Raw genomic sequence first — 18,646 nt, forward strand, 5'->3', positions numbered from 1 at the left:
TCTGATCTCTTACCGAATTGGGAGATGTCCCTCAAAACAGAAAATTAAGGTAACCCAAAATGTTAACCTTTCTCTGTCTAAGTGTAGCCAGAACCCCAGACATTACCTTCATAAACAACCCTGGAGCTGAGGATAATCCGAAGGGCAAAGCATTAAACTGATACATTCTTACCTCTTCCTCCATCTGGATGGCAAACCTTAAGCATTATTGAGAAGTCAGATGTATCGGTAATTGAAGATACGCATCTTTTCAGTGTAGGAAGGCTAGGAAATCGTCCTTCTGTAAGAGATGAATAATAGATCAAATCCATCCTGAATTTTCTGTATTTTACCTTCTGGTTTAGACTCTTTAAATTTAGTATGAACTGATAATTTCCCTGTAGCTCCTTTACTAGAAAAAACACAGGGCAATAGAATCCCTGTCCTCTGACATTTCGGTACTTCTCGAATTACCCTTTTTTTCTAAACAGGGAAAGGACTTTCGATTGTAGGGCTGAAAACTTTATTTGGTCCTGCAAGCGGGGAGTAATGCAAAAGCTCTTAAAAGGAGGCTGGCTGAACTCTATTCTGTATCCCTCCAAAAAAAAAAACAAAAAAAAAAAAACACCTTAAAGGCTCTTTCCCACTAAGACGTTGCGTTAGATGCGACGCTAAGGTTACATAACGTGCCCCCAACGCAATGCATGTGAGCTTTGAAGTTGGATGCTATTTAGAGCCACGTTATGCGTCTCCTGATGGGTCTGTGATGCGTACTTTTTGACGCATACTATCGGACGAAAACGGCGCATGCGGCAAAAGACTGGAGAGCACGTGATCGGAAAACTCCGCATCACGTGGTCCTGCCAGCCAATAAGCGGCCGCTCCAGGAAGTTAACACTGCAGTGCATATTAATTAGTCATGTGGCTGGCCACAACAGCGGACTCTCCCCTCCTCTCCTGCAAGAAAAAACAAAAAAACACACATTATTGAGCATATGCAAACAGTCTAATGCGGCTAAAACCGTGTATAACGCACAGCATGATGCACTTTCTTTAAACGTCCAGCGTTAGAGTGTAACACAACGTGGGCACTGTGAACAGCCCATTGATTTGTCATTACTGTGAGCTGGGCTGCGTTACAAGCTGCTCTAACCTGCGCCTGTAACGTCCCACTGTGAAAGAAGCCTAAATAACCAATATTTTGTGCACTGTAGTTGCCATGTTTTGAAATTTGCAATTCTCCATCTCACTGGAATACTAGCGTCATTGCTTATCTGACTTCTTGGTAAAAGTGAAGTTGGACTTAGGGCCGGTTCACATTACAAACGCGGACGGCCACGCATGCGGAACGCAACGCGTACGAACGCACGCCATCCGCGTTTGCATGCGTTGCGTGGCTGATCCCATCACTGAAAAGTGAATGGGACAGCCGCGCGTTTTTGCTAAATCTGCGTGCAGCATGCGTTCCCGGACCGCACAGGTCCGGAACGCATGCAGTGTGAACATCAGACAGTGCACTCTATGCACTGTCTGATGTCGTGCGTGTTGGCCTTCTGCACGCGTTTCCAAAACGCAGCTGGAAACGTGTGCAGTCTGAACAGGCCCTTAGGCTTCTGTGACTTGTAGAGAGCCCATCTCCTGCCCTTAGAGGACTAGGGATCTGACTTATTCTTAGGAGGGACGAAAGGACCGTTTACTTTGAAAAGGTCCTTTCTTAAATAAATACTATCGATACCCAAGTGTTCTAAAATGACAATGTACAAATAATGTCTAAGTTGCTGTGTAAACATTTTCCTACTTTTCATGTTAAATATCAGAGGCAAAAGCTGTAATTTACTGAGGGTAGGATTAGCTATATTGGGACAAATCAATTGCAGAAGGGGTGTCTACTTCAATGCACAGCCAGAGTTGCATATCGGACTACAAAAAGCAAATATCAAACAAACTCTGAAAGCAAAAAACAGTATGAAAAGCTGTAACAATTAGTTACATTTCCTCTGCTCTCTACAGACACTTCAGTCCGAAACAGGACACAGAAGCTGCCGCTGTTCTCTCTGTCACACACAGTTACACAGAGTTATCTGATCAAGTGTGAGGGGAATTTCCCCTCTCCTCATGGCTCAGAGTCAGTTTTGTCAGTAAAGTTTGAAAGCATTTTGAGAACAGTAAACAAAGAGGTTGCTACTAAAATGTATACACCAGTACTTAGCAACACTTCCCAAACAATTCCTGTGTCAACTGAAAATATGTGAATCGATAGAATTCCTTTAACAGGAATACTTTTTTTTTTTTTTTTTTTTTTTTAATGTGTGTCTGCCGTTCTGTCTAGAGGGTTGTCTAACTGACACAAACAGCAGACCCCCTTCACAAGGTACACCACATAACTTGATTTTGAAGAATTGTCATCATTCCAAGTTTTTACCCATACACCTCTTCTGGCTGAATTAACTAATGCCGTAGTTCTGGCCATAAGTTTAACCGTATCATCTGAAGCGTCCACTAGATAATTGGAAGCATTCCAAACTTTAGGGAAATCATTCAAAATTTCCCAGAAATCCTCAAAAAAGTAGGTCAGTTTTGTTTGATACCCTTGAAAAATATGGATCTAATTTAGGCGGGGTTCCCCAAAACCCTGATCTTCAGGAGAAAAACATTTAGACAATGATCTGGGCCAAAAAAAAAAACTTTTCCTAGATTATCCCACTCCTTAATCCTAATCTTAAGAGTAGAATGGACTGGAATAAGCCGAGAATGAGGATCCGCCAAACTCTCATACATTTGATCCAAAGGTGTCAAAGATTTCTGCTCAGACTTAATACCTATTAGTAAGTCTTTCATTAATTCAGGAAAAAAACATTGCGGTTAGGGCTCTTTCCCACTATAAAATGCGATCGCAACCGCATTCGCGATCCCAATCGCACTTCAATTTCCACTATGCGATTGCGCTACTATACTTATAGTACAGCTCAATTGCATACAATGCAGGAGGATGACGATTGTGCTTTGTCCAAATCGCATCGCAATCAGATTGCACTAATGGAAATTGCTGCTGCAGTTTCCTTTAGTTTAACGTACCTCGTGATCAGAATCAAATCGTAACTCGCAGAGTAATGAAAAAAAGGCCCTTAGTCAGTTTTACTCAAATCTTCCTCCTAGTTTGATACATTTTCTCTGTGCAGAGAGAGTTACTATAAAGGAGGCAGCCCCAGCATTCTTTTACATGTGCATTTTTGTTTAAATTGCCTCTCCTTGCCCTGAATCTGTCTAGTTCTTTTAAACAATCTATTTAATTGCTGCAGCTTAGAAGAACTTCAAGAATGTTACACATGCAGGCTTTCTGATGTGAAATTTATCTGAAAACAGGTACCCAAGGGGTTAAAAACCCAGCCTGGGTATTCTGGGATGCAGTTTGTTCTGCTCTCACTGCAGCTGCCTGGGAGGTCTGTCTCTCCATTAGCTTGCCTGTTATGGCTGGCTTATCGCCTTCTCTAAACAGCCAGGGTTTCTCTGCTCACATTTGCCTGCTTTAATTTTTATGAATTAACCTTCAGTGACCTGTGTTGTGATAATCTCCGCACAAGTTGTTAATTTCCCGCACCTGCTCAGGAATTATAGATTTTCATGCGGACACAGGTTTTATGAATGCACAGTTTACTAAATGGTGAGTAAAGTCAGCTGTTTTGAGCATTACCGCATGCAGGAATGCTCAATAAATAGAGGCCTATGTCTCTTGGAAGCAGGAGGCATAGTTAGAGGTGCAGACAACATAGGAGATGATGGATTAGCTATAACAGGTAGATACGCCATAGCAGTACTAGTCCCAGGCCCATCTGAAGCAGCTGAGGCGGTAGAAGCAATAGCAGAATCTTTAATTTCCTATTGCTGTGGACCTTCTCTGTACAATACTGGCACAATTTCCATTCAGAGTTGCCAATCCATGCTGACTGGACTGAGTAGAAGATTTTTCAGACTTTTCAACCTTCTCAGTCTTATGTCTTTTGGGGTATAAAACATAATAAACGATAGCCAGCCATTAGACAAATCCCTCTATACATAACATACATCCAGCCAAGCAGAAGAAACATAATCACATCTACTTGCCAGAGAGGGATCCTGGGCAGATTCAGCAGATTGTGCAGGAGCTGACCCAGAGGCGTCCTCCATGATCCCAGCCACAAACCAGAGTGCATCATGGACTCTACAAACTTATACCTGTGCTGCTGATTTGATGCAGCTGATCCAATTATGCATGCGGCCCCTGCCGGCTAAGCATATGCTTAATCAGCTTCTTACCTTAAGGAATCAGCTGTATGCCGATTCCTAATCACCGCCGCGGCCCCTGCCGCCCGGCTCACCTTCAGATCACGCGGGACGCCAGCGCGTGACTACCTCCGGTTAAACCGGAAGTGAACTCTCTCCAATGCACGCACCTGCGTGCATAAAGTTGCTGCCTCCGATGGAGAAGCCTCCTCCACGCTGCAGGGCTCCGACTGTTCACTGAACAGTGCTGCTTGGAGCCCCGGAAAACGCTGCCCCTGCCGCCTGACATGGATGGCACTCCTGGAGACCTCTCCCATGCATCCCGTCCGGGACAGGAAACTAAACTGAGGTACTGTGGCAGGTGTAGTATCTTATATGTGGCTGCCTATTGCTTATGCAAATTCTTCTTTTAACAGTTTCCTGTCCACAGTGGGGAGGGAGACAAGTCTCATCCAGGGGTGCTGTCCGAAATGACGTTCTGGGAAAAAAACCATATAAATATTTACATAATTTTAACGATGTAATAACCGGGACATATGGGCAAATACAATACGTGAGTTTTAATTATGGAGGTATGTATTATTTTAAAACTATAATGGCTGAAAACTGAGAAATAATGAATTTTTTTCCGTTTTTCTCTTATTCTTCCTGTTAAAATGCATTTACAGTAAAGTGGCTCTTAGCAAAATGTACCACCCAAAGAAAGCCTAATTGGTGGTGGAACCGTGGAAAAAATAAGATATAGATCAGTTCATTCTGATAAGTAGTGATAAAGTTATAGGCTAATGAATGGGAGGTGAACATTGCTCGGATGCATAAAGTGAAAACAACTGAAGGCTGAAGTGGTTAAGAAATATGGCCAGTGCTGAAACGCCGCATTTCCGCAACAGAATGAGGGTTTTATAACCCCCAACTCCTGGGGCAAAAATCCACGACTTTCCAAGTCATGGATTTTGGTGCCCGGGTAGGCAGAGCTTAGCGCTGTAGCTCTGCCTCCATTAGCGTCAATTCCCCACTGATCACTGCCTCACGACGATCAGCTGGAATTGACGTGAGTAGAGACAGAGCTACAGTAGAAAGCTCTGCCTCTACCAGGAAACGCTCCCCGGTTTTTGCCACGGGAATTTGGGGGTTATAAAACCCTTGTTCTGTCACGGGATTCCGGCGTTTTAGCACTGGCCATATTCCTTAAGCTAAATAACAGGTAAAAACAAGTTTTTAAATGGCTTCATACTCTTTTAACATCTGTCCATTTCCAGATAAATGGCGCCCAGGTACTTCTGCACACTGTGTATAAAGCCCAAATTAAGGCCCATAGGGCTTGATTCATGAAGTGCAAGATCCATGACCCGCACCGCAACCGAAATCGAGGGCAGCATGACCGTACGTAGCTTTCTTTCCTTAGTTATGCACATTGCTCACATAACAATGCACGCTCCTTTAAATGCTGCCACTGCTATGAAGTATCGCGACAGTGATACTTCACTAGCACACCGCTACCAAGTTACCCACTTAAGGACCGGGGCTGCTTTTCCAGATCTGTGCTGCGTGGGCTCCCCAGCCCGCAGCACAGATCATGATTGAGGCAGGGCGATCAGACTTCACCCCTTTTTTCCCCACTAGGGGGATGTCCTGCTGGGGGGGGTCTGATCGCCGCCACTCTGTGTGGCCGAGCGGAGGGGCTCCTCAAGGCCCCCCCTCTGCAGCGCTATTCCTCCCTCCCTCTCCCTCCTGCTATGGGCAGCACAGGACGGCGATCCGTCCTGCGCCGCCTCTGATAGGCTTCAGCCTAATAGATGTCGGCGATCCCCGGCCAAACAGGCCGGTTATCGCCAATCTCCTTTACGGCGCTGCTGCGCCGTATGGATGTAAACACAGGGGATTTCTTCACCGCGTGTTTACATTTAGCCTGCGAGCCGCGATGGGAGGCTCGCAGGCTGTTCACGGAGACACTCTCCTTGAACTGAATGAGCGGCCGTTTCCATGGAAATCCACAAACTACCAGCCGCCGCCTATCGGCGTTAGCTGGTCATTATAGTTATCAGGCTAAAATAAGAAAATAAGCGCTACTTACCCGGGGCTTCCTCCAGCCCCAAGCTCCTAGCATGTCCCTCACCGCAGCTCCGTCCCGGTCCACGGCAATGACATCAGGCCGACCTCCAGGTCGCCCTGTACTGCGCCTGCACGAGCGGTGCTGTCAATCACCACCACATGGACCGGAGCGGACTGTGCAGGTGCAGTAGTCCCAGGTAAGTAGCGCTTATTTTAGCCTGATAACTCCTTTAACCTCCTTGCCGGTCTAAAAAATCCGGCAAGGAGGCAGCGCCGCACTTTTATTTATTTTTTTTTTTTTTTTAAATCATGTAGCGAGCCCAGGGCTCGCTACATGATAGCCGCTGAGTGGCGGCATCCCCCCACCCACTCCGATCGCCTTCGGCGATCAGAGTATGCAGGAAATCCCGTTGAGAACGGGATTTCCTGCAGGGCTTCCCCGGTCGCCATGGCGACGGGGCGGGATGACGTCACTGACATCATGGACGTCGGGACGTCACAGGGAACCCCGATCCGCCCCTCAGCGCTGCCTGGCACTGATTGGCCAGGCTGCGCAGGGGTCTGGGGCGGGGGCGGCTTGGTGGCGAGTGGCGAATCGGCGGCGGCGGCGATCGCGTACTACACGCAGCTAGCAAAGTGCTGGCTGCGTGTAGGGAAAAAAAATTGTGCAAATCGGCCCAGCGGGGCCTGAGAAATCCTCCTGCGCAGGTTACCCCGAGCTGAGCTCGGGATAACTGGCAAGGAGGTTAATTAACATAGTTACTATGTAATTAACATAGTAACTATATTAATTAACATAGTAGCTGCTCCGCTATTTCACAGCAAAGGAGCGCGCGTTGCTATGTAAGGAATGTGCATAACTAAGGAAGGTACCCTACGCTGCACAACCGCATGTAGCGTGCCTCCCTGGATTTAGGTTGCACTGCTGCTCATAGTGCTCAGGCTGCTATGACAGCGCAGCTTCATGAATCAAGCCCATAATTCTTGATGAGGTCGCCTCTGATTGGGCACTTTAATGGAGGGGGGGGGGCGGGACTCGGAGGCTTCTGAAATGCACGGTTGCTAATGCGGCCATGCACACTGCAAGAAAAACATAGCCATAGTAAGGAAGAGGATGAAGGGGGCAGGACTGGAGGCTGACATGGAAGGAGTCATAAGTGCTTCTTGGGCACTCTGATGGAGAAGGTGGAACTGGAGGCCTGTGCATATAAGTGAAAGTGGAAGCTGCAAATGACTCTGCAGGAAGCTGTTGCGGCTGTGTATACAAGTGAAAGTAAGTAGAAGCTGCAAATGACTCTGCAGGAGGCAGGGGAAGAAGCCGCGGCCCAGCGATAAACGTCCTGCGGACCACTATTGGGCACGTGTGGTGTAAGGTTTGGAGACTGTCAGGCTGGTAACAGTATACTTTTACTGTTTCTGTCAAGGCTGGGTCCAGATTGATGGCTAGTTAGTCAGCAGGGGGCTGATAAGCTCAGAAAGGCAGTTTGGTAAGGGCTGAGGTCTAAAAAGCGAATTACTCTCTCCTGGTTGTTGTGATGATGTATTCGATATTGAAAAAATTGTGAAGGCGTCACACTGATCTCGGGCTGTCTCACTGCCTGCTCTGGTTTTGCCTTCTGCTTTGTACAACTACCCGCTCTACTATTGATCCCGGCCTGTCTGAGAACCTGATCCGTTGCCAACCTCTGCCTGCCTGTATACCTGAAAAAGGAGAGTATACCTGAAAAAGAAGAGAGAAGAGAATGCCTCTACGGTGCAATTTTAATTCAGTTTGCAAACTGCAAAAGAAATGCACGTACAAGATCGCATAAATTTGCAAGTATCTCACATGCTCAATGTTCCACTCCTCGGACATCGACTGTGGCCAGCGGGGGACATCAACAAGGGTACGTGGCAGGTCTGGAGTCCAGGCAAGCTCTGTGTCATTATAACCCCGCACACGAAGATTGTCTGGACTCTAGACCTGCCATGTACCCTTGTTGATGTCCCCTGCTGGCCACGGTACATTGAGCATGTGAGATATGCTTGCAAATTTATGCGATGTTGTATGTGTTTCTTTTGAAATTTGCAAACTGAATTAAAGGTATTGCCCACCACTGACAGAGCTGCACTGGATGCTACCTTTCTTCTTTCATTGTCTGACACTGGCATTGGAGAACGGTTTCACTTAGTCCTGGTTGTAACACGCAGCACATATATGTTTGTCTACTGCCTGAATACCTACCTGACTACTGGAATGCCACTAATTCCAAGATCCACCTAGTGGCTGAGTCCTTGCAGTGCCAGATTTAGCCTGTGGGAGCGCTTTGGAGCCTCTTTGTCACCCGCCTGCTTGTCAGTCATTGATCCTGAAAGTGCTCCTGCACCTTGTTTACTGACTACCCCTGTTCCCATCCAGGGCACCCAGTTGATATGTCGCAAGGGTTGCTACCCTCAGCACTTCAGTTTCAACCTAACTCAAGCATAATCTCACTTGCATGCAATGTGAAACATATTAAGAGATAACCTGAGGTTTACCTGCTGTGCAATCCAGATCTGTAGACTCCTCATACATTAGACCATGTATGAGCAGATTGCCCATGAGATAGATCTCTCTCTGATTGAATCTGATCAAAAAGAGATCTGTTGCCTGCCCATACACTGCAGACCGATTTTCAATAGATTTCAGCATGAAATGCCCCCCCCCCCCCCCCCATCAATTATGGAAATGTCCCCCTCGGTGCCTATGCTCCCAAAAAACTCACTTAGGCCTGGTTCACACTGCAAGAGCATTTTTTAGCGCTAGCATTTCAAAAATCTCTTGCTAATGCAATGCTATGGGGGATTTTTATAAAATCACATCACTCAAGTGAGAACAAACTCATAGAATTACATTAGCAAGAGCTTTTAAAATCAAAAGCTCCTGCAGAGTGAACCAGCCCTTATCTGCCGGCACTATTCCTAGCCTTGCAGTGTCAGCCTTTTACCATACCTCCCAACATTTGAAGATGTAAAAGAGGGACACTTAAGCCACGCTCCCTGTGTGGCCTTAAGCCACACCCCTGCTTTTGCAAGAGGTGACAATGGGAGGGAGTTTGCGGGGGAGGGTGCCAGTTGGTGGGAGAGGGTGACACTGGGTGGAAAGGAGGGTGCCAGTGGGTGGGGGCGGAAAGTGCCAGTGGGAAGGAGGAGGGTGTGAGTGGAGAGGAGGCGGGTGCGAGTGGGCAGAGAGGAGAGTGCCAGTGGGCAGAGAGGAGGGTGACACTCAGAGGCAGGAAGGGTGACGCTCAGGGGGCAGGGACTGGGTGCCTGGGACAGGGACTGGGTGCCTGGAGCAGGGTGACTGGGACAGGGGGCAGGGTGCCTAGGGCAGGGGCCAGGGGTAGGGTGCCTGGAGCAGGTTGCAGGGACTGGGTGCCTGGGGAAGGGTGCAGAGGCCAGGGTGCCTGGGGAAGGGTGCAGGGTTCGTGGGGAAGGATACAGGGTGCCTGGGGCAGGGTGTCTGGGGAAGGGTGCAGGGTGCCTGGGAAAGGGTGCAGGGTGCCTGGGGAAGGGTACAGGGTGCCAGGTGCAGGGGCCAGGTGCCTGGGGATGGGTGCAGGGTGCCTGGTGAAGGGACAGGGACTGGGTGCCTGGGGAAGGGTACAGGGTGCCAGGTGCAGGTGCCTGGGTGCAGGGACTGGGTGCCTGGGACAGGGGGCAGGGAGCCTGGGAAGGGTGCAGGGGCCAAGGTGCACTGACACCTGGGGAGGAGGGTGGTAGAGGGAATGCCCGTGGGTGCGGAGGAGGGTGCCACTTTTAGGTTGGGGGGGAAAGGTTGGCTGGGCAGAAAAGAGGTGGAAAACTGATCGAGGCTCCAGCCGCGGTAATGAGGGATGCGGGAGCCTAACACCTCCCTCCCTCTCTCTCTCTCTCTGAATACCCCCCTATGTATGTCTGTGCCCCCCCCCCCTTCTGTAGGCAGAGTGAGCGCAGCGGAGCGGGCAGTCGAGTCCTCTTACCGCTGATGCACGCGTACTGTCACCGGACTTCCATGTGCTTCCTGTGACGTCATAGTAAACAGGAAGCACATGAAAGTCCGGTGTCAGTACGCGTGCATCAGCGGTAAGAGGACTCGACTGCCCGCTCCGCTGCGCTCACTCTGCCTACAGGATGGGGGGACACAGACATACATAGGGGGGTATTCAGAGAGAGGAAGTAATGAAGCTCCCGCATCCCTCATTACCGCGGCTGGAGCCTCGATCAGTTTTCCACCTCTTTTCTGCCCAGCCGCCAGAGGGGGGACCCGGGACAGCGGGAGAGCCCCCCCAAATCGGGAGAATCCTGACCGATCCGGGATGGTTGGAGGCTATGCTTTTACCGTGAGTGACTGTACCATGAGGCAAAAGGTCTAATATGTGTGACTTCACATACGCGCTGGCCTGGTGCCACATGGAACAGGTACTCAATGGAAAGCCGGGCATGCACTTGCGGTGAAGGCGGACACGGCAGAGGAGACCAGGAGTCCCATCGTGAAGGCAAACGCAGGGGGGATTACAGCTGCCCAGAACCCCCCTCAGACCAGGGCTGGTGCAGTGTCTGTGCAGCAGTGTGTGTACAGAGCATGGAGCAGCTCTGGGGAACTTAAAGGGGAACTGAAGAGAGCGGTATATGGAGGCTGTTATGTTTATTTCCTTTTAGACAATACCAGTTTCCTGGCAGCCCTGCTGATCCTCTGCCTCTAATACTATTAGCCATAGCCCCTGAACAAGCATGCAGCAGATCAGGTGTTTCAGTGGTTCAGACTTATAAGTCTGATCTGACAAGACTAGCTGCATGCTTGTTTCTGGTTTTAATCAGATACTACTGCAGAGAAATAGACCAGCAGGGCCGCCAGGTAACTGGTATTGATTAAAAGGAAATAAACATGACAGCCTCCATATACCTCTCTCTTCAGTTCCCCTTTAACCACTTGCCGACCGCACACTCATAACGTGCGTCGGCAAAGTGGCAGCTGCAGGACCAGCGACGCAGTACTGCGTCGCCAGCTGCAGCCTAATTAATCAGGAAGCAGCCGCTCGTACGAGCGGCTGCTTCCTGTCAAATCACGGCGGGGGGCTCCGTGAATAGCCTGCGGGCCGCCGATGGCGGCTCGCAGGCTAGATGTAAACACAAGCGGAAATAATCCGCTTTGTTTACATTTGTACGGCCGTAAGGCAGATCGGCGATCCCCGGCCAATCAGCGGCCGGGGATCGCCGCCATGTGACAGGGGACGTCCTGTCACTGGCTGCACAGGACGGATAGCGTCCTGTGCAGCCCGGATCTCCAGGGGAGGCAGCAGGTAGGAGAGGGAGGGGGGAATTTCGCCGCGGAGGGGGGCTTTGAGGTGCCCCCCCCCGCCACCCACAGCAGGCAGGAGAGATCAGACCCCCCCAGCACATCATCCCCATAGGGGGGAAAAAAGGGGGGCAATCTGATCTCCCTGCCTGCACCCTGATCTGTGCTGGGGGCTGCAGAGCCCACCCAGCACAGATCAATCAAACCAGCGCTGGTCCTTAAGGGGGGGGTAAAGGGTGGGTCCTCAAGTGGTTAAAGGGAACCTAAACTGAGAAGGATATGGATTTTTCCTTTTAAAATAATACCAGTTTTCTGACTCTCCTACTGATCCTGTCTCTCTAATACTTTCAGCCACAGCCCCTCAACAAGCATGCAAGTCAGGTGCTCTGACTGGAATCAGACTGGATTAGCCGCATGCATGTTTCAGGTGTGTGATTCAGCCACTGCTGCAGCCAAAGGGATCAGCAGGGACAGCCAGGCAACTGGTATTGTTTAAAAGAAAACATCCATATTCCTCTCAGTTTAGGTTCCCTTTAACAGTCAGGTATGAGCACAGCCCTGTGCCCTGCTGTGTGAATGCTTCACTTTCCCCTTCATTAGCAATGCCAGCTGTCCTCATTATTATTTGTATCCAAACTGTTCCAGATCAATCCCGTTGTCAATCAGGAGCAGATCGGATATTTAGGAAATAATTGTCAGATCCTGTCAGTCGGATGGGAAATTGCATTATGTGCTCCCAGCATGATGTCCTACCATATTATTATACTGTATTGTGTATGGCTGAGGGAGACCTTTCAGGAATACCACCTTAAAAATCCTGGGTTTGCCCCTGCACCGGTGGACAGGTGAGCTTTTAAAACACTGCTTACAGGCACATGGGGACATTTTACACTTGGAGGGACACCAGCCGGTTGGTTGGGTATGTTGGTCTTTACAATATTGAACGCTGCTACCACCGCACACCTGATCAAGCACTTGAGACCTAGATTTTCCAGTATGTCCGATCAATGCTTTCAACTGATTTTGGCCTGAAATTGATCGAATCATTGATGTAGCAGACATGTTGCAGGCAGCATCAATTTCCCTACTGATTCGATTAAATTATCGAATTGGATGGTCGATTGGCCCACAGAATCTCTAGATGTAGGCCACCTTTACTCTTTTCTTCTCTACTTTCCTACTTTTCCATTTTTTTTATTTTTACTACGACCACAAAACTCTACTGTAGGGGGCTAGGGGGGAAAAAGAGTTGAACTTACCTGGGTGTTCTAATAGTCCCCCGCAGACGTAGTTTTCTGACTTTAAAGTCGGAAATTCCAAAAGTGAACCGATGGTGGGGACTGGAGCATCGGTGAGTGGCTGTGCGGGCACAGGACGTCTGCAGGGGACCATTAGAAGCCCCGGGTAAGTTCAACTATTTTTTCCCCTACCCCACTACAGTACTCCTTTACAGAGGAACTGTAGTGAATAGGGGAAAAAATAAATAAATACATTGTAAAGTGAGAAGTTACAAAATAGAAGAGATCAAGAAATTATTGATATTCGCTATGTAATTTGTTCGTGGTGTTTGATCCACAACCAGCCTGCATATAATTGTTTTTTTATTACTGGCAGACATGAAAAAAATATTCTATGACCACACCCCCTAACCAGTAGGCTAAACTAGATAGGCTAGTAGGATATAAAGTTTTTTTTTCTTTTTGTTTTTATAGACATACATATGCACAGAGGGGAGATACTGGTTGCTTGGAAGTTGGAAACAGATGTTATTTCCCACATGCAACAAGGCTCTCACAGTGTGATGTAAGGACCTAGGTGCTGACATCACACAGAAGGAGGGGTTTCACCACAATATCAGCCATACAAACTTCCCTGATGATCTATTCAAGAAAACGTGAAGATTTCTTATGGGAAAAAGGGTATCAGCTACTGATTGGGATGCAGTTCAGTCCTTGGTTACAGTATCTCTTTACCAAAGTTTCGTTTTTTTTATACTTTTCTAGTTGTAATACCCAAGGCCAAGCGGAAAACCTTGCAGCTACATTTCCTTATGGTGTGATAGGTCCATTAGATTGTTGAAAACCTATTGGATGTAAACTTGCTTAGCATGTCTTTAACCATTTATACCGCACGGACGTGAGCTTCACGTCCGCAGTGGCAGCTGCTAGAGCCGCAGGGTCGTGCTAGTCACATCCCTGCAGTTTGGGGGGTTTGCAGGCGATCGCGCTGCTGCTCCTAGCAGGGGGGATTGGCTGCAGGGGATAAAAGTCCCCTGTGCCAATTCGAGCATGTCCGCCGAGATTAAACACGGTTTTTGTTCAAAAACAGTGTTTATTCTTACATAGAGCTGTTGCGCTATCTCCCAACGCTGATTTCCCTCGGTTTCCGACGCCAGATTGTTAAATTTATGTATGGAAACAATGTTCCCATTCATAATCTCCCCACCGGCAATGTGATCACAAGTTTCCAATGGAAACCTGCATCACTTCCTTAGTTACAATGTGACAAAACATTGTATCCTATGTAGCGTACAAAGTACGCTAATAGGATTTTTGCTCAGCGAGGACATCTTGTGGCCAAATAGTAAAGTACACCTACTGACTTTAGGGAAGAAAAAAAAAATATTTATGACAAGAGAGCATATAATTATGAAACAATTGGCTAAAAATGAGTGATCGATGTAAAACTGAAAAAATGCACCATTGTTTACTAATAAAATGTCACCATACATTGTACTAGGGATATAATTTTAACGTTGCAATAACCGGGACAAATGGCCAAATAAAATGTGTGGATTTTAATTATGGTAGCATTAGTTATTTTAAAACTATAATGGCTGAAAGCTGAAAAATAATAATTTTTTTCCATTTTGTTCTTATTATTCCCATCATAATGCATTTAGAATAAAAGAATTCTTAGCATAAGGTACCACCCAAAGAAAGCCTAATTGGTGGTGGAAAAAACAAGGTATAGATCATTTTGTTGTGATAAGTAGTGATAAAGTTATTGGGGAATGAATGGGAGAAGCCCCAGGTAAGTTTAACTTACCTGACGCTACTACTAGCCCCCTGCATCTGTGCCTGCGCTGTTATGTGCGTCCCACCAGTCCCCCGCAACAACCCTCTTCTGGCCGGGCCGACTGGCGAATCAACGTGCCACGCACGTCCTTGGTCACGCTCCTGTTGCTGGGAGCGTTCTGTGCATGCGCAGTAGTTTTTTTTCGTACTGTGCATGCGCAGATCGCTGCCAATCAAGAGACGTGCAGACCAGGGCCGTGCATCCAAATCACAGAGGGTCGCTGCAGGGGACCGGTTATTGTTCAATATTCTTGCAATATTGAGGTTCTCTTTTCAATCAATAAAACATTTTTGAAAAGTTAACTGCAGCTGTGTACAGCTACTTCTTAACCACTTGAGGACTGCGTGCTGGTAAAGCAAACATGAAGTAAACCTTGTGTGAAAAATCAAATGCTTACCTAAGGAGAAGGAAGCCTCTGGATCCTCCAGAGCAGGGCTGTCCAACTGGTGACCTGCAGGCCACACTCATTTGCCCACCCCTGAAGCTCTGCCACCTCCAGCAGAAAAATCCAGTGCTAGACCGACCATGAAGCACTGCTCCAGAGGCTTTCCACGCTGTTCTGCGAACATTCACCGCAGCCCAGGATCCTCCAGAACATTGGGGCTACGCTCCTCTCCTCTCCAGGCACGAGCACAGCCGCATCAACCTGCACAAGCATCTTTGGTTCACTGTGCAGGTTTGCCCATGCTCACACAGGTGCAGTACAGTTGCATTTGCATATGATGGAGTGCAACCCCGATGGTAATTCAGACAAGCCCTTGCTGGAAGCTTGTCAATGGGGGACTGGATCCAGCGGCTTCCATCTTCTCTAGTATGTGTTTTCGTACCTGAGGTGCATCTCAACAGCGCAGGGAAGTCGCACTGTGAGTTATAGCTGCGGTGTGACCATTAGGTAAAACAATTAAATTAGCATGGGACTGCCAGGAATTGCAGGGTAACACCACAGATTTTGTATTTCCAAGGATTACTTCTGTTGCATCACACGGAGGGTACTGTGGCCTGTCTCACAGAGACTAATAGTCACTGCAACGAGCTGTGGTGGGGTAGAGTACTGCTAACTTAAACCAAATGTTTTTACTTAGGTGGGGCTTCTACCAGCACCCTGCAGCCGTCCTGTGCCCCCACCGCAGCTAAGTTTCGTTTTCGGCTCGACTGGGAGTCGGTGGGCCACTGCGCCTGCACAGCCCTGGCTATCCCTATACTATACGGATGGCCAGGGCTGCGCAGGTGCAGTCAGTGGCCCTGCTGGCAAAAACGAAACTCAGCCGCAGCGGGGGAACAGAGAGTCGTTGAGGAGCGGCTGGGCACAGGGCAGCTGCAGAGGGCTGGTAGAAGCCCCAGGTAAGTGAAACTCGTTTTTTTCAGTTTGGTTTAGGTACTCTTTAAACCTGACATGGCGTAGATATAAGTACACCAACTACGGCAATCACTCTCATGAGCCGCTGCTAAAACCTTAGAGCCATGCATTATTCATAAGCCGATCAGAGTTTCAAGGTTCAAATTCCAAATACCACTGTGCTCCATTCTGTTGTTTTCAGCTAGAAAAGTTATTATTCTTATAAGCACAATTGTTCAGAAAACTAACAATTGTAAAAAAGGTAATCATTATAACTTTATTTGTATAAGCTTTAGGCTAGGTTCACAGTGGGATGTTGCAGAGTTGCTTTATAAAATGTTTTAACGCACTGTAATAAAAAGTGTATGTAACGTTCACAGAGCAACATTTGTATTGCATTATGGTAACACACTGCTGCAGTGCATTATCTCTAAATGCTCACAGTGGGCTCTATTCTCAAAGACTTCCCGCATGCGGTAAAGCACATGCGGGAAGTTTGCGACCAAAATACCGTCAAGTAGAAATTCTCAAAATGTTCCGCATGTTTTTTCCGCATGCGGAAAAAGTGCGGTAGAAGTGCGGGATTTATGCGGAAAAATTTCCGCAAAAGTCGGTATTTTCCACAATAAAAAATCAATTCTCAAAAATGTTCAGGCGCATCATTTCGTCCTTATTTACCGATTTTTTATCACCTACAAATAGTAGGTGATATATTCTGCATCCCATTGACTTTAATGAAGTGTGGAGGGGCTGTGCTTGGTGGACTTTAATAATTTTTTTTTAAAACACTTTTTCATGCGACCTTTTTACCGCATGATTCCTGTATGAATAATGCCTGTTTCCGCATCTTTTTTGCCGCATGCAGAAAATATTAGTGAATGTGGAAAAAATGCGGAGTTTACCGCTGGCGGAAATATAGCAGTAAAATTTTGCGGTGTTTTTGCCTCTTAGTGAATAGAGCCCATTATCAGATACAGGAAAGCATACTTTTCATTACCTGTATGCTTTACAGTACCTACTTAATGCAACGGTAACGCTGCGTTAATCTGCATTACCACTTTTTTTTTTTGTTGCATGGTAATGTTGCTTTGCAATATCCCCACTGTGAACCTAGCCTCAATATTTTTTTTCACTGGATTGTATGATGTCTTCTAGCATTTGATCTCGCATTAAGTTACCCCTTTTTCCCAAGAAACATTAGTATAAAAAGTTAATGACTAAAATAATACAGAACTCATCACTAAAATAAACGAAAAAGCCGGTGTTCCAACTTTCTAGCATACCTGACAGGATCGCATACTTTATCTTCTGCGCATGCGCGTACTCCGTCGTGCGCTTGCGCAGCTCCTCCTCTTCCTGCCTCTCCTATATGCTCGTCAGTCTTGCATACTGTGGAGAGTGCCGTGCAGGAGAGAGAGGACGTTAGAGGTGAATTGAGGCAGCTTATTTGTTTTGGGGTGAGTTCAATGCCCCATACACTCACGCCTGTCAGATGAGCCTCTGTGGAGGATCTGTGTGTATTTTACCAGGTGTATCTCCCACCCGATTCGGTCCAGAAGGTTTGTGGGGTGTTCGGGTCTGCCCTGCATGATATATATATATATATATATATATATATATATATATATATATATATATATATAGATCTATATAGATCTATATATATCTATATATCTATATATCTATATCTATATATATATATATATATATATATATATATATATATATAGATCTATATCTATCTATCTATCTATCTATCTATCTATCTATCTATCTATCTATCTATCTATGTAGATAGATAGATAGATAGATAGATAGATAGATAGATAGATAGATAGATCTATATATATCTATCTATAGATATACTGATTTGTTGTGGGGGAAGGGTGTGGTGACTGCACTCATGGCATTGTGGGGGAGGGGTGTGGTGACTGCACTCATGGCATTGTGGGGGAAGGGTGTGGTGGCTGCACTCATGGCATTGTGGGGGAAGGGTGTGGTGTCTGCACTCATGGCATTGTGGGGGAAGGGTGTGGTGACTGCACTCATGGCATTGTGGGGGAAGGGTGTGGTGTCTGCACTCATGGCAGGGGATATGCGTGTGGATCTTTGTGTAAATGGCTGAGTGTGTGTGTGTATCTGTGTGTAAATGGCTGCGTGTGTTTCTCAGTGTAAATGGCTGCGTGTATGCGTGTGGACCTGTGTGTAAATGGCTGCGTGTGGATCTGTGTAAATGGCTGCTTGTATCTGTATGGATCTGCCACAGCCCCTCAGCAAAGCACCCACAGCCATGCACTGCCCCCCAGCAAAGCACCCACAGCCATGCACTGCCCCCCAGCAAAGCACCCACAGCCATGTACTGCCTCCCAGCAAAGCACCCACAGCCATGCACAAGCCCCCCAGCAAAGCACCCACAGCCATGCACAAGCCCCCCAGCAAAGCACCCACAGCCATGCACAAGCCCCCCAGCAAAGCACCCACAGCCATGCACAAGCCCCCCAGCAAAGCACCCACAGCCATGCACAAGCCCCCCAGCAAAGCACCCACAGCCATGCACTGCCTCCCAGCAAAGCACCCACAGCCATGCACAAGCCCCCCAGCAAAGCACCCACAGCCATGCACAAGCCCCCCAGCAAAGCACCCAC

This window comes from Hyperolius riggenbachi, chromosome 12 (genome assembly GCF_040937935.1).
Source record: "Hyperolius riggenbachi isolate aHypRig1 chromosome 12, aHypRig1.pri, whole genome shotgun sequence".
NCBI classification, from domain to species: Eukaryota; Metazoa; Chordata; class Amphibia; order Anura; family Hyperoliidae; genus Hyperolius; species Hyperolius riggenbachi.